This window comes from Ursus maritimus, unplaced genomic scaffold, assembly GCF_017311325.1.
Source record: "Ursus maritimus isolate PB19 unplaced genomic scaffold, ASM1731132v1 scaffold_12, whole genome shotgun sequence".
Lineage (NCBI taxonomy): Eukaryota > Metazoa > Chordata > Mammalia > Carnivora > Ursidae > Ursus > Ursus maritimus.
Window position 1 is genome coordinate 13,941,045 of NW_024423564.1, and position 14,942 is coordinate 13,955,986.

Sequence of the window (14,942 nt, forward strand, 5' to 3'; positions counted from 1 at the left end):
CAGCATGGAAGGAACCCAGCTCCCTGAAGGCCCAGGTGGGACATGGCTGTCAGCTGATAAGAAACACTCCCCTCAAGGGTTACGTGAGAAAGGAATGAATGTCTTTAGTCCTTTGCCAAACAAACAAAACAAAGATGGAGCAGAGAGCAAGGCCGACTTGGGCCTTCTGGGAACTTCTGTGTTTGACTGGGGAGGAGGCTGGAGGGAGGGAGGGGTCACAACGGCCAGATCAAGCCTCCGAGATGATACAATTGGTTATTCAATGGCAGGTGAAATGTGTTCTAGGCAGAGATATGAGGGGAGCTGTAAAAACAACTCACAGGGCTCTGACCCAGCGTGGGCGGACATGGAAGGTAGCCCTGAGGAAGTGATGCTTGACCAGAAGGCTGAGTAAAAATTAAGTGGGGTGGTAGAAAAGGAGGAGGGGAGGACTTTTCTGGCAACAGAAGTGGGTAGAGCCTATCCTCCTAGTCAGGGGGATAGTGAGTTTGTGAAACTGGAAAAAAAAAAAAGTCAGTGTGAGCCTCGTGGGTCAAGCTAAGGATTTCAGTTATGATTTCTAAGAAATGAGAATTCATGGGGTAATTCCAGAAGGAGACTCAGCCTCTGAAAGCTGTGTGGGGAATAGACTGGGGGCAGGGAGCAGCTGGGGACCTAAGGCAGACCCTGTCTATGGGGGGGGAGGGGCTGTGGAGATAAACGGGGTGATCAGGTTTGAGAGACATTTGGGAGGTGGCTGACAGGATCTGGGGGGAACTCACGGAGTGAGAGGAGTCAGGGATGAAACACCAGTGAGATGATGTCTGGTCGGTGAGTAAACCGTAACATCAGAGCCAGAGGAAACCTAGGCATGACCAAGTTCAAAGGCAGCTAGGAGCAAGACAAAGGGGGTCGGATTTGTAAGCAGGGGGGCCTTTGAGCAAGTCACCTTGCTCAGGGCCACTTAAGCATGAGGGCAAGGGCAGTGTTCATTCGGTCATCCAAAACACGTGGTGAGTGGTGCAAGAACTATGCAATAAATAAGACACAGCGTAAGGTACATGGTGTGTTAGTGACAGGGCTAAGGGGAACAGACAGAGAGGGGAAGGGGGGGAAGGGAGTTAAATTTTTAGCAAGAATATTCAAGGTCTACACCTATAAGCAGGGTGGTCCAGGTTCTGTGGAATCTGAGGGGGGCTCTCCTTTAGACAAAGTATTCACATATCTTATTTTTGCAAATGGCACAAAGATACGTGACCATCTGAATCAACTTCTAGGGCCTTGGTCGGGGTGGTGCGGAGTGAGGGGGCCCAGAGCAGAACTTCCGGAGTTCCTCAGTAAATCCACCCCGTGAGCAACGGGGCTGGGGAAGGGGAGGAGTGGGACTGTGGCTGTCACGAGCAGAACCACTTCTGTGACTTACAGCAAGTCATTCAATTACTCTTACCCCCAATTTCCTGATCTGCAAATGGGGAAAACGATATCATGTCCTTATAAGGTTTTCGGGAGTAAATAAGGGCATACCAGTAAAGATCCTGGCTCATAGTAACGCATGGTAGCTAGTATTTTAACAGTTATCCCTACTCCTCAACGATGGAGAACCACGAGCTCACCTTGGAGAGGGACCAGAAAGGACCAGAATAAAGAGGGGATCGTGAGCCCCAGTGACAGGGAGGCCCCATGCTGCCTGTGAGTCCTGGCCTCGGTGACTCTGGGATGCACACCCCGTGGGACCGGTCTCAGCAGTGGCCCTCGTGTGCCACACTATGCCGTGCAACCTATGGAGATCACACAGCCAGTGAAGACCCAGCTGCCCCCATGGACCTGGGTGTGTGAACGGGGTGAGCAGAGAGTGGGGGCAGGGCACACAGCTGACATCCATTGCCTTCTTCTCACAGCTGCTACAACGGTCCCCAGAGCCTTCTCTCTCTCGTGCACAAAGGCAACTCTTCTGGAAAAACTGATCGCCCTGGTTGCAGAAGAAGAGGCAATGGTCCCAAACAATAAAAGCATTGCGGCAGGAGTTGGATACATTGATATGGCACGTGCCATCGGCATTCTGGGAAACTCTCTGGCTGACGAGCTTGCCCTTGTGGGCTGTTTTGGAAGATCAACTCCAAAAAGAAATGAGGCATCTCAGGCACAGGAGGGAGCTCACTTCTTCAGATGCCAAAAACTGTGGCAGATAAAGATTACTCTGTGTCCTCCAATTCCAAGATTGTGACGGAAAATGCAGGAGTCTGCCAGCAAGAGGAAGAGAGTCGTCTCAATCTGGGGCAGAGGAATGTTAATGTCTTCAAATTCATTATACTCCAGCTCATCAGGTACAGCCCCAATTGCATCATAATTATAGTTCCCAGCCCAGCGGATTCTCATATTCTCACATATGTTACCTGGAAAATAACCAGATTATCTGAGCACCACGTGATGGGAAGTGAGTGTAATCTGGAATCTGCTAGATTTCGCCATTTTACGGCTGAAAAACTTGGCATTCATCCCAGCGGTTGCCGAGTTTGGGGAGAACCTGGTGTCTCAAGTGAGGCTCTATGGAGTGGAGTGAATGTGGCAAGCGTTTCTCTCTAGGAACTGAATCCAGAAACGGGAAGGGACAGTGATAATGAAAATTAGAAGGAAGTACATAAGATGGTGACCGGAAGTGCCTATGAAGCGATCAAGCCAGAAAGATATACCTGCTGGGCTGTTGGAGAAGTGCGGCTGATCTCATTGAATCCATGTTGAAAATCTATCCAGAATTCATCCCATGTCCATGATGGTGAAGGGAATGCATGGCATTGAGAACGAAGTCTCCCTGAGCCTTCCATGTACCCTGAGTGCTCAGGGGTTAACCATCGTTATCAGCCAGAAGCTGAAGGTTGACCAAGTAGCTCAACTCAAGAAAAGTGCAGATACCCTGTGGGACATCCAGAAGGATCTAGAAGGTCGGTGACTTCTGGGTTCTAGGCTATAGAAATTTTAAAACTCCAAAGTGGTTAACCATGAATCTCTACTTTTCCTCCATGTACGTGGAGTATAGTTTGCTTTTTATCTCCCTAGATATGTGAATTTGGGCTCACAGAATCAGAGTCCACGCTTGGTTTAATGCTGGCAGTATGAGCCCTTGAACAAACAAAATTAACTATTGGGGAAAAAAAGAAGAAAAGCAAAAAGAAAAGAAAGAAAGGGGGTGGGGGCTGGGGGCTCAGGCAGGCCTGGATTCCCGTCCCACCACCACCTCTGCCAGCCTGCGAGTGTGGCCAGACCCTTCACTGCCTCAGCTGCCACTTCTCGAGCTGTCACACGGAAGGCAGGACCATCCTACCGCCACCGCGCAAGTGGGTTGTAAGGACATGGTGTGCAGGCGTGGACAGAGCGCAAGGCCACCGCTCCTGCCTTCCTCCTCTCCCAGTCTGACCCCTGTTCCGGGACCTGTACCCAGGCAGGGACGGGCTGTGACAGCCTCGGGCACCCGGTGACCGAAAGCTCCCCCCGGCCCTGGGTGTGTGGCTGGCACACCAAATGCTCTGCGGAGTATCACAAAGCAAGCTCAGCCCGCGGTGGGTGCTAGTGACGTGTGATGACTTCGAACAATTAAACCCACAATCAGAGGCTGCTCCGAATCGGCTGCTGTGGGTTTGTTTGCCCACGAGTCACAAGCGTCTTGCTGGGAGTGTGCCCCAGCCGTTAGCCCTCAAAGTTCTGTTGCTAAGAGATTAAGAACCAAATGATGTTTCCAAAAAATAACCACTACAGGATGTTCCAGGACAGAGTCATAATTAACAGCCCAAACAGAACGGATACGCTGTTATTGATAAATCCTTACAAGAGCCGAGGACTGGGACGGCTGGGGGGACAGCCCGGCCGCGCACAGCCTATGTCAATGTCTGGCTTGCCAAGGTTTTAAATACAAGATATAGTTATCCGTGAAAACTGTAAGGGACATAATACAAAGTCCTCACGATTCCAAAAGCTCTTTCTTCAACCAAGACGTATCTGTTGGAGGCCTGCTGGTTGCCCAACGCGTGCATGTTTACAACGATCTCAGCCACGTTTAGTAAGCAGACGGTCCCTAAGTCTCACACGGCTGTAACCGCCCCTTGGTGACACAGTGCCTGGGTGTGATAACTGATGAAGCAGTCTCATGGAGCCGCGTGCAGCCGCCTCCACTCTTGCTCTGTTGCTGGGGTAACAGGAACCCGTCAACCAACAGAAGCTCAGGTTAGAGCAGGACAGTTTCCTTCACAGGACGTGCACAAACAGGGCACTTGGGAGAAACTGATTGTCATCTGGCACCTAGAACAGTTCTGTCCAGGCGGTTTTCCCGGGAAGATGCGGCCATTCTGCTCCGGGTCCTCCCCGGAGAAAGTCTCCTGGGTCACCCCCAGGGGCTCTCTGTCAGGCAGGTGAATGAGTGCAAAGTAGCATGCTACCCCCTCCTGCCACCCTGCACCTCCTCCCCTCTCAAGCCCCCATCAGCCCCCTCTGCGTGCTCTCTGGCCAGGTCCTGGGTCGCCTAATGGTCTGCGTTTTATCCCCCTGGGGCAGGTAGTGGAGGACAAGTTGTTGTGTTCCTCCGTCTCATTTCACAGGTGAAGGAGCCGAGGTCCAGAAAGACACAGTGAGGTGTCAAGGTCATGCAGCTAGTAAGTCAGGAGGCACATGCGAGTCTTCCGGCCCTGCATCCCAGGATCTTCACTGCTCCAGACCCCCAGGCTCCTGATGATGGAAACCAGCAGGTGCTGCAATGGCTCCCAGAAAGGGGTCAGGGTTTCCACGTGCCAACCCCGCTGACCCTCAGACACCGTGGGGCGTTCAGGGAAGGGGGACAGGGCCACAAGGGGCCCTCCTCCTTCCTTCAGGGGGCAGAAGAAGAGGTCATGAATAAAGCAAAGCATTGAGACCCCAGACTTAGAAGCTTCTTCTGCCTGTCACTATGTGGGTGACCTCAGGCAAGGTACTCGATCTTCTGCAGTGCCGTTTCCTTTCTAAAAATTAGGACAGGTACCTCCCTCCTTTATGGGGTTGTTATGAGGAATGCACGACATTAGACAGTTAAAAGCGGTCAGCGGGGTGTGTGGGAAACCCTTGATGGCGGCCATGGCCGCGGCTCTCACGATACCATCATTCTCACTCCCGCCAGCCCCCACTCCTGCTCAGGACCTGGGGTGCAGGTGGCCAGGCGGCTCGTGCCAGCTGGAGCGCCATTGTAGTCCCTGGTGGTGACCGGCCGGGGTCAGCAGGGCATCCGGTGACAAAGGGACACATTTCCCAGGGTCCCTGGTGATAAATCCTTAACGTTTCAGAAGCTGGGCTCAAGGAATGGAGAAGCAGCTTTGTGGGTTTCTGTGCCTGTCTAAACACATGTGCTTCCAATTGGCTCCCTCGGGCTGGAATTCCCCAGTGCCCAACCCAGCAACCTCCATTGCCCGGTGCCCCCCGCCCTGAATCCTGCGGGGGCTTCTACCCTTGGCCAGAGGCCCCCAGGGCCTCAACACCAGGCTGCTTCCTCCCCCTGGAGGGGGAAAGAGCTAGCCAGGGCGGGGTGCCTCCCTAATCTGTCTGAAAGTTGCTCCTCTGAGAGTCTTAAAACCCCAGCCCGGAGAAGGACAGCTAGGGAGGGCCGGGAGCCGGACAGACGAAGGGCTGAGGCGGAGGGTCATGAATTCACCAGCCCTGCCACTTGGCACCCGCCCCCAGCGCAGTGGCTCTGTTATCCTGTGGGGTCAGGACGCTGTTTCTGCCGAGTCATCCTTTCTTGCCCAGAAGGATCCTGGCCCAGAGCCACATTCCTGGGGGGGTCTGAGTGCCACAGAGGACGGAAACTTCCTTTCTCACCAGACCCCAGCTCTCCAGCCCAGCACACAGTCCGGTCTCCCAGCAGCCTCTGCCGGCAGCAAACGCTCTCTTCTGAGCCTGTGTGGGTCCTCCCCGCAGAGCCCCCGCCCTCCCTAGACCCTGACTCTGGGTGAGCTGAGAACATTCCACAGGGAGGGAAGGATGCTAGTGTGCCGAGGGAGGAGAGACTGGGTCTGAGGGGAGGGGGCCAGATGGGCATTGAGGAACTATTTAAAACTCTCCACCTGCCCACTCACTGGACCCTCCTGCCCGTGGGGGTTCATCAGCCCCATGGAGAAGGAGCCTACTATTCTAGAACAGGCCTGGGCAGGGCTCCTCTCAAGCTAGAGACTAGACAAGGCAGTCTAGAAGCTTCTTCCCTAGGCCCATGCTGCCCCCCACCCAGCACCTGCAGCATCCCCTTGTGCAAAATTTCAGCCTCCCCAGACCAGCAAGCTGACCACGCCTTCGGCAGAGCTCGTGTTTCGGGAACCTGCGTGCCGGGGACCATACTAGGCACTGGCCCCTAGCCGTGGACAAGGCAGACGTGGCCAGTGCTGGTATCTCTCCCGTCCTTTCCAGGCCCACCAGCCGTGCTTCAATTATGCCGTCAGCCCAGACTGCTTGGGTCCCCGCTCCCAGCTGTGTGAACTTGAGCAAGTTACTTAACCTCTCTGGACCTTGTCATATCTATAAAATGAGGCCAAGCTAATACCTACTTCAGGGGGGTGCTAAGAGAGGTCAATGAGTTACTATGAGTTAATATATATATGTACATATATGTTAATATATGTAAAATGTTTAGAAAAGTTCTTGGCACAAGGACTTCAGTGTGGGGGGACACATGTGCAGGTGTGCACGCTATGTCTTTGCTCCCTACCCTCTGCCTGGAATGCTTCCCCCCTTCTCTGCAGGAATCTGGGGGTTCAGCCATGGCAGAGTTTCCAGAAGGGAGGACTGATGGGGGCAGGCGTACGTCAGACCACAGCCCTGCCAGGGTCCCCAGCTCTCGCAGAGCACTTCATACTGCCCCGTGAGTCGCTGAGGGAAGGGGGCTCAGGGAGTTAAGACACCTGCCGGAGGCCGCAGCCCCAGTCGGGGTTGGAGCTGAGGGTGGAGCTCTGGTCTTCTGACTGCAGCTAGCACTGTCCCTGCCTCTCCTCACGTTGCTGGTCCCCAGGAAATGTCAGGTAATCGCCAGAATCTTCGAGTTCCCCCAAGGCTCAGCACCCCAAGGAGGGGCCCTTCCTGGCCCTTCAGAGGTCCTGGAGTCCGTCCGAGTTGTCTCTCAGAGCCAGGCAGGGCCAAGGGAGGCCTCAGGACAGGGGGCGCTGCCTGGGCAGGAAGAGCTCAGCCCAGGAAACTCTGAGCAATGCCGGCAGACCACAGAGCCCCCAGGCTTCCTGCCCTCTCCACACAGGCCGCCCTGTCAACGTCAACGGGTTTGTGAAACCCTGCCGGGCGGGCAGTGGGAACTCAAGGGGCCCCAGAGTTCACTGGCTGTGGTCACCCCGTTCCTTCGCAGCCCAGGAGAAGGTGGCTTCCTAAAGACTGCCATCCACACGGCAATGGGATCCAGCTGCTGTGGGGGACAGGCACCTGACAGGGACCTCTCACCCCAGTCTCAGGTCCCAGGCCTCCACACCCCAGGGCTCCTCCCTGTAGGCCCATATCTCCCAGGCCTCCCCAGATGCAGGGAACCCCTGGACGCAGGTGGGATCTGTGGTTGAACAACTTTGGAGCAGGAGACATGTGGGTTAGAAGCCCTGTTCATAGTTTCACTGGCTGTGTGACTTGGGGCAAGTTGGTTAACCTCTCTGTGCCTCAGTTCCTTCATGTGTAAAATGGTGATTAAAAAAAAAAAACACTTGCCTTGTTGTAAGGATTAAACAGAACAATGTACGTGGAGGGTTTGGTACAGTGCCTGACACACATTAACCCTCAATAAATAGCAGCTCTTGTCTCACTGAACACTATGCGTGCCAACAGAAATCAAGGTGCAAACACTATCACACTTATTTGATTTTGCAGTTTTCTTTTTTTTAAAGATTTATTATATATTTTGAGAGCGAGAGAGAGCACACAAGTGGGGGAGGGGCGGGGGTGGGGCAGAGGAAGAGGGAGCCTGAGGGAGCCTGACAGGGGGCTCGATCCCAGGACCCTGGGATCATGACCTGAGCCGAAGGCAGACGCTTAATGGCTGAGCCAGCCAGGTGCCCCTGATTTTGCAGTTTTAATTAAAGCCTCCCCGACCCAGGGCGCCTAGGTGGCTCAGTCGGTTAAGCATCTCACTTCGGCTCAGGTCATGATCTCAGGGTCCTGGGATCAAGCGTGGCGTTGGGCTCTGCTTGGCCCTTTCCCTCTGCCCCTCCCCCTGCTCATGCCCTCTCTCTCTCTCTATCTCCCCCTCTCTCCAATAAATAAATAAAATCTTAAAAAATTAAAAAAGAAAACCATCCAGACCCAATCTACTCTACTTGAAGGAAGCATATACTGTCTTCTGGATGCTTCCACTCCCTTTGAATTGCTTGAGAATCCAAGCCTACATGCTCCAAAAGATGGCGGTGGAAGGTCCAGCTTTCACGCCTGGGCCAGGAGAACCGGAACTCTGACCAGTCCCACTGCCATGGTGCCTGTTGAGTTGTTCCCATGCGGTCGGAAGGAGGAAGCTGGTCCTGCCCCACCCAGAGCCCCGCAGGGCCACACAGATCTTCCACGGAGAGGACTCCAAGTATGGCCAGGAGTGCCCTCACTCCTACTCCCAGGGCGCTACCCATATTTGTGGCTTGTCTGTGCCCGTACATGGCCATTCCCAGTGCTGAGGCCTCGGGGCTTCTGGGCCCACGCCTCACAGACACTGGAGAGGTATTCAATCCTTTTCCCTTCCCCAGGCTCCACCCTGGGGTTGGGGCTACTTCTCCTTCTCAGAGCCCCCAAACACAAATAGTCTCTATTCCTCTGTGTCTGAAAGTCCTCAGAAAGCTGCACACCTTGGCCACCCCAGCCCTCTACCCGATGGTGGGCCTCAGTGCTGATTCACCTGCCCACGGACCACCGAGGTAATGCTCCCACCTGACAGAGACAAAGCCATCTCCAGTGAGCCAGCCCGCCATGCTGTGTTTCTTCTCAGTAACTAGACACAGGGAGAAGCCAACATTGAGGCCAAGGCAGCGATAGACCCCCTTTTCTCTTTCAGCTCCAGGAGCAGGGGATGTGAGCTCCTGGAAATGGGAGACAAGGGGTTTGCATTTCTGTATCCCCCAGCATCTAGCTCCAGGGTCTGAGCTCTCCCCAACACGTCCACATGGCTCAGTGAGTGTTGACCAACTGACCGAGAACGGAACACCCATCTGAAGGGCGAAGAATGGAGCAGAGATGCTGGGTTGGGCAGAAGAGCAGAAACCAGGCCCAGGGGAAGCAGGGAAGCGGCTGGGTCTGCAAGAGGGGTGGGGCGGCCTCCGGGGAGCAGAGGAAAGAGGATGCACTTCTAGGGACAGTCGGGGTGGTGCTAGGGTTGCCGAAGGCCCCAGAAAGCATCTCTGGGAGAACCCTAGAGACTGCCAGATTCCTTCAGGTGTGCAGCAGGGGGTGGGGAGCATGAGGGCGGGACCTAGGGGAGGCAGCAGGTGTGGAGAGGGGGACAGTGGGAGAGGGGCTCTCAGGGGGACGCAGAGGCAGCCATCAAAATTATAACCCCCTTCTGTGAAGGAAGCCCTGGTTCAAACTGGAAGTCAACAGCAAACACACTGCCCTTGACAGAGTCCAGAGCTCAGGCTGCCCCAGAGAAGAGCTCCCACCACCGAGAAGGGGCTCCAGCTCTCTCTGTGCCCATCTCAGTGCCCTGTGCTACGGTGCAAGCTTCCAGGGGCCTCTGCAGCTCACACAGCCGCTGACCTGGGCTCCCTCGGGAGCAGTAGACACAGGGAGTGTCCGAGGGGGACAGAAACCACAGCCAGCACCCACGGCCGAGGACCAACCCAGCCTGGTTTCAAACCTTAGTTCACACCTACCAGCTGTGTGCCCAGGGGCCCGCTCTGAGCCTCAGGGATGCAGTGCAACAGCATGGGCCCCGTGCAACTATTCAGCGGCAGGAGAGAGCACTCAGCCCAGAGCCTGGTGCAGGGCACAAAACGGTGGCCTCGTTTGGCATCACGCTGGTACAGGTGTCCAAGTAACTGGGGCGGGCCCGAGCAGGGAGCCTGACAGGGGGCTCGATCCCAGGACCCTGGGATCATGACCTGAGCCGAAGGCAGACGCTTAATGGCTGAGCCAGCCAGGTGCCCCTGATTTTGCAGTTTTAATTAAAGCCTCCCCGACCCAGGGCGCCTAGGTGGCTCAGTCGGTTAAGCATCTCACTTCGGCTCAGGTCATGATCTCAGGGTCCTGGGATCAAGCGTGGCGTTGGGCTCTGCTTGGCCCTTTCCCTCTGCCCCTCCCCCTGCTCATGCCCTCTCTCTCTCTCTATCTCCCCCTCTCTCCAATAAATAAATAAAATCTTAAAAAATTAAAAAAGAAAACCATCCAGACCCAATCTACTCTACTTGAAGGAAGCATATACTGTCTTCTGGATGCTTCCACTCCCTTTGAATTGCTTGAGAATCCAAGCCTACATGCTCCAAAAGATGGCGGTGGAAGGTCCAGCTTTCACGCCTGGGCCAGGAGAACCGGAACTCTGACCAGTCCCACTGCCATGGTGCCTGTTGAGTTGTTCCCATGCGGTCGGAAGGAGGAAGCTGGTCCTGCCCCACCCAGAGCCCCGCAGGGCCACACAGATCTTCCACGGAGAGGACTCCAAGTATGGCCAGGAGTGCCCTCACTCCTACTCCCAGGGCGCTACCCATATTTGTGGCTTGTCTGTGCCCGTACATGGCCATTCCCAGTGCTGAGGCCTCGGGGCTTCTGGGCCCACGCCTCACAGACACTGGAGAGGTATTCAATCCTTTTCCCTTCCCCAGGCTCCACCCTGGGGTTGGGGCTACTTCTCCTTCTCAGAGCCCCCAAACACAAATAGTCTCTATTCCTCTGTGTCTGAAAGTCCTCAGAAAGCTGCACACCTTGGCCACCCCAGCCCTCTACCCGATGGTGGGCCTCAGTGCTGATTCACCTGCCCACGGACCACCGAGGTAATGCTCCCACCTGACAGAGACAAAGCCATCTCCAGTGAGCCAGCCCGCCATGCTGTGTTTCTTCTCAGTAACTAGACACAGGGAGAAGCCAACATTGAGGCCAAGGCAGCGATAGACCCCCTTTTCTCTTTCAGCTCCAGGAGCAGGGGATGTGAGCTCCTGGAAATGGGAGACAAGGGGTTTGCATTTCTGTATCCCCCAGCATCTAGCTCCAGGGTCTGAGCTCTCCCCAACATGTCCACATGGCTCAGTGAGTGTTGACCAACTGACCGAGAACGGAACACCCATCTGAAGGGCGAAGAATGGAGCAGAGATGCTGGGTTGGGCAGAAGAGCAGAAACCAGGCCCAGGGGAAGCAGGGAAGCGGCTGGGTCTGCAAGAGGGGTGGGGCGGCCTCCGGGGAGCAGAGGAAAGAGGATGCACTTCTAGGGACAGTCGGGGTGGTGCTAGGGTTGCCGAAGGCCCCAGAAAGCATCTCTGGGAGAACCCTAGAGACTGCCAGATTCCTTCAGGTGTGCAGCAGGGGGTGGGGAGCATGAGGGCGGGACCTAGGGGAGGCAGCAGGTGTGGAGAGGGGGACAGTGGGAGAGGGGCTCTCAGGGGGACGCAGAGGCAGCCATCAAAATTATAACCCCCTTCTGTGAAGGAAGCCCTGGTTCAAACTGGAAGTCAACAGCAAACACACTGCCCTTGACAGAGTCCAGAGCTCAGGCTGCCCCAGAGAAGAGCTCCCACCACCGAGAAGGGGCTCCAGCTCTCTCTGTGCCCATCTCAGTGCCCTGTGCTACGGTGCAAGCTTCCAGGGGCCTCTGCAGCTCACACAGCCGCTGACCTGGGCTCCCTCGGGAGCAGTAGACACAGGGAGTGTCCGAGGGGGACAGAAACCACAGCCAGCACCCACGGCCGAGGACCAACCCAGCCTGGTTTCAAACCTTAGTTCACACCTACCAGCTGTGTGCCCAGGGGCCCGCTCTGAGCCTCAGGGATGCAGTGCAACAGCATGGGCCCCGTGCAACTATTCAGCGGCAGGAGAGAGCACTCAGCCCAGAGCCTGGTGCAGGGCACAAAACGGTGGCCTCGTTTGGCATCACGCTGGTACAGGTGTCCAAGTAACTGGGGCGGGTGACACAGACCTCTTCCAGCCTTGTGCCTGTCCATGAACTGACTTGGCATCTCAGGCCCAACTGGTGGAGGCTGGGCCTTGGCCAGGGAGCTCAGGAGGCTTCTCACCGTGGCAGGGAAATTGCTGGGTTGGGGTGCGGACAGCCACAGTGACCGTCTCTCTGCAGGACGGATGCGGCTTTGCTGACAGAGAGTCTGCGGCCTGGACATGCCAGCGGTGCAGGTCTGAGGTCAGCAGTGGGGAGCCGGGCCCACCGCGGCCTCGCCAGCCCCAGCAGGGCCCCCTCAGGGCCAGGCATCTGCTTCCAATCAGCTGCCCCTCATCCCGGGGGGGGGGGGGGGGGCGGGGAGGGAGTGCAGGGGGCTGAGGTCTCCTCCCCAGGCCCGGCTCTCACTGGGCAGAATGGACACCAAGGGCGAAGAAGACAGGGAGACATTCCAGGGACCCGGGTCAAACAGGAAAGATCTAGAAATTGAGGTTTGTTGTTAGTTCACCTAAAGGAAATCCTCTGCTAGCTCCCCTTTGCAAGACCACACCCAAGGGAGCCCAGTGAGTGCCCCCAGCCTCCCCTGGCTCATGCCTCTGGCTTGTTCCCTACTCACACCCCATGCCTGGGGGGCCCTGCCCTGCTCTGTGCCTGGCTGACCCCTCATGCTTTGGCTTAAATCCCATTTCCTCAGGAAAACATCCTTGGCCCCATGTCTGGGCCCCATTAGACTGTCTTGTTGGCATGGTTCACTTTGTACTTACGTATTTATCTGTGTAAGTAGGAACTGTGTCTGTCTCCCTTGGGACCATATCCCTAAGATCCAGCCCAGGGGCTGGCACAGAGCGTAGGCTCGATAGATACTTGCTGAAAGAATGACTGAATCCTGCCTCATCATTCTTCTAGCAGTTTCTAAGTGTGATCTTCACATTTTTTTTACCCCTGCAGGATAACCAGTGCTTATGCCCATTTCACAGGCCCAGAGTCAAGGTCAGAGGAGAGTTATGCACCTGGCTCCCGGCCCAGTGCTCATCCTTTATCTAGGAGGAGAAAACGTGTACACGGGGAGAGTGGGCTTTGTAGTCAACCGCCCCGGTTGCTGCTGACAGCTCTGCCATGTCGGGTGGGGGGCACGCCTCTCTGAGCCTCATTTGCCACATCTGTACAATGGTACCACAACAGGGCTGACTTGAATGGGCTGTGGCGAGGCTTCTGTGAGCCCATGAAGGTCAAGTGTCTAGCACCAGAATGGGGTCTCCGGACTCGCACAGCCCTCCTTGCCTCACGGGGACCATCTCTCGGGCATTAAGTGGTTTTCCTAAGCGCGTTTAGTGGACAGGCCTTAACTCCCTGTACCTGGGAGTGCTCTGAGGACAAGACCCGGTCTGGTGACTCCTTGCGTCCTGCTTTGCTGCTAGGCCAGCACAGGCTCGAGGCGGTTGCTCAGCCAGATGCATGGATACGAGAGCGCTTGCCTGGGTCCAGAGTCAAAGTTCTGCTAACCTCCTGCCGACGAGCAGATGAGGGAAGTGGGAGGAGGGCCCCCTCACACCCAGGTCCAAGGGCTGGACGATGAGTGCAGGCCCAAGCTACGAAGCAAGAGGGAGCTTTTGGAGAACCTGTGAGTTCCAAAGGAGGGAGCAACGGACTCCAGAGGAGAACAGGGTGGTATGACCAGAGGGAGGGCAAAATCTAGAAAAGAGGCTGTGACAGAGGCCCTGCAGAGGGCAGGTTTGGCCTGGGACCTCCACGTGTAGCCCCGGGGCCTTCAGGGACAGAAAGCGTGCCTGGGAGGGAACAGGAGAGTTAGCCTAGACTTTGGCCTGTGGGTGGGCACAGTGAGGCTAAAGGAAGGAGAGGCCGAGAACACAGACACAAGCGTGCAGCCTTGAACCCTGGAGCTCAGGGAGCTTAGTATACTCTCAACTCGAACCTCTGGGTATCGCCTGGGGTATTCCAGAACAGTGCCTGGCACAGAGCATGGGCCCAATAAACATTTGTTAAATGAATGAATGAAGAAGAATGAGATTTTTCCATTAGCTTCTTAAGTGCTCTCCCCGCCTCCCTTGACTCTGCCCTTCTTGCAGCCATTTCCAAAATGCCCCTGGGACCCCATCACTCCCACTGGGAACCTGCGGGTAGGGGTGGGGGAAGCATACCGGTGGTCTCTGAGCCAAATTTGGATCACTGACCTTCCCTGTTCGGCCCACACCATGTGTTTTTGTTTTTTTATGTGTTAAATTTGAATTAGTTGCTAACATCTAAAAATAAAAGTGCCCGCAGAAAACTCTGGCTTTCCAGCTTCTCTGAAGAGTCCATTGGGCGACATATCAACAGGGTCTGCCTGCCCACCGAAAAGTGGCCGGAGCTGCCCGGAGAAGGCCTGCTCCCCCTCCCCCACCTCCACAACCTCTTCCTGCTCTGGCATCTACCATCCCTCCCTTCCCACCCTGGGCCCTGCGGAAGATGGAGAGAGTGACCCCCGCCCACAGGCGGAAGTCCAAACTCCTCCGCCAGGTCCCTGATCCTTGGTGATATGACCCTCACTCAGGATGACAATCTCCATCTACCCGTCCTCACTGTCCTTGTCCCCAGTTCTGGCCACACCACACTACTTCTGGTTCTCCTACTGCCCACACTGTTTCACACCTCTGAGTGCTGACGCAAACAGGACCTTGACCATGGTGCCCGGCCCACTGTGGGGATGGTGCTGATGCCCCCCAATCCTTGGTCTAGGCTCAAGCCGAAAATGGCAGACGTGGAGCCGCCTACTACCGCATCACAGGCAGAACGAAAGCCTCTCTGTGCCCCTAACAGCCTGAGGACTCACAGAACAACCAGGGGACTCACACCACCGCCTGGAGACTCACACCACAGCGTGGGACTCACACCACAG

General features: G+C 55.8%; 1 pseudogene; it reads left to right on the top strand.

Moving 5' to 3' along the window:
- Nucleotides 1-1,759: 1,759 nt before the first annotated feature.
- LOC103675204 lies at nucleotides 1,760-2,926 on the top strand (annotated as a pseudogene).
- Nucleotides 2,927-14,942: the final 12,016 nt, after the last annotated feature.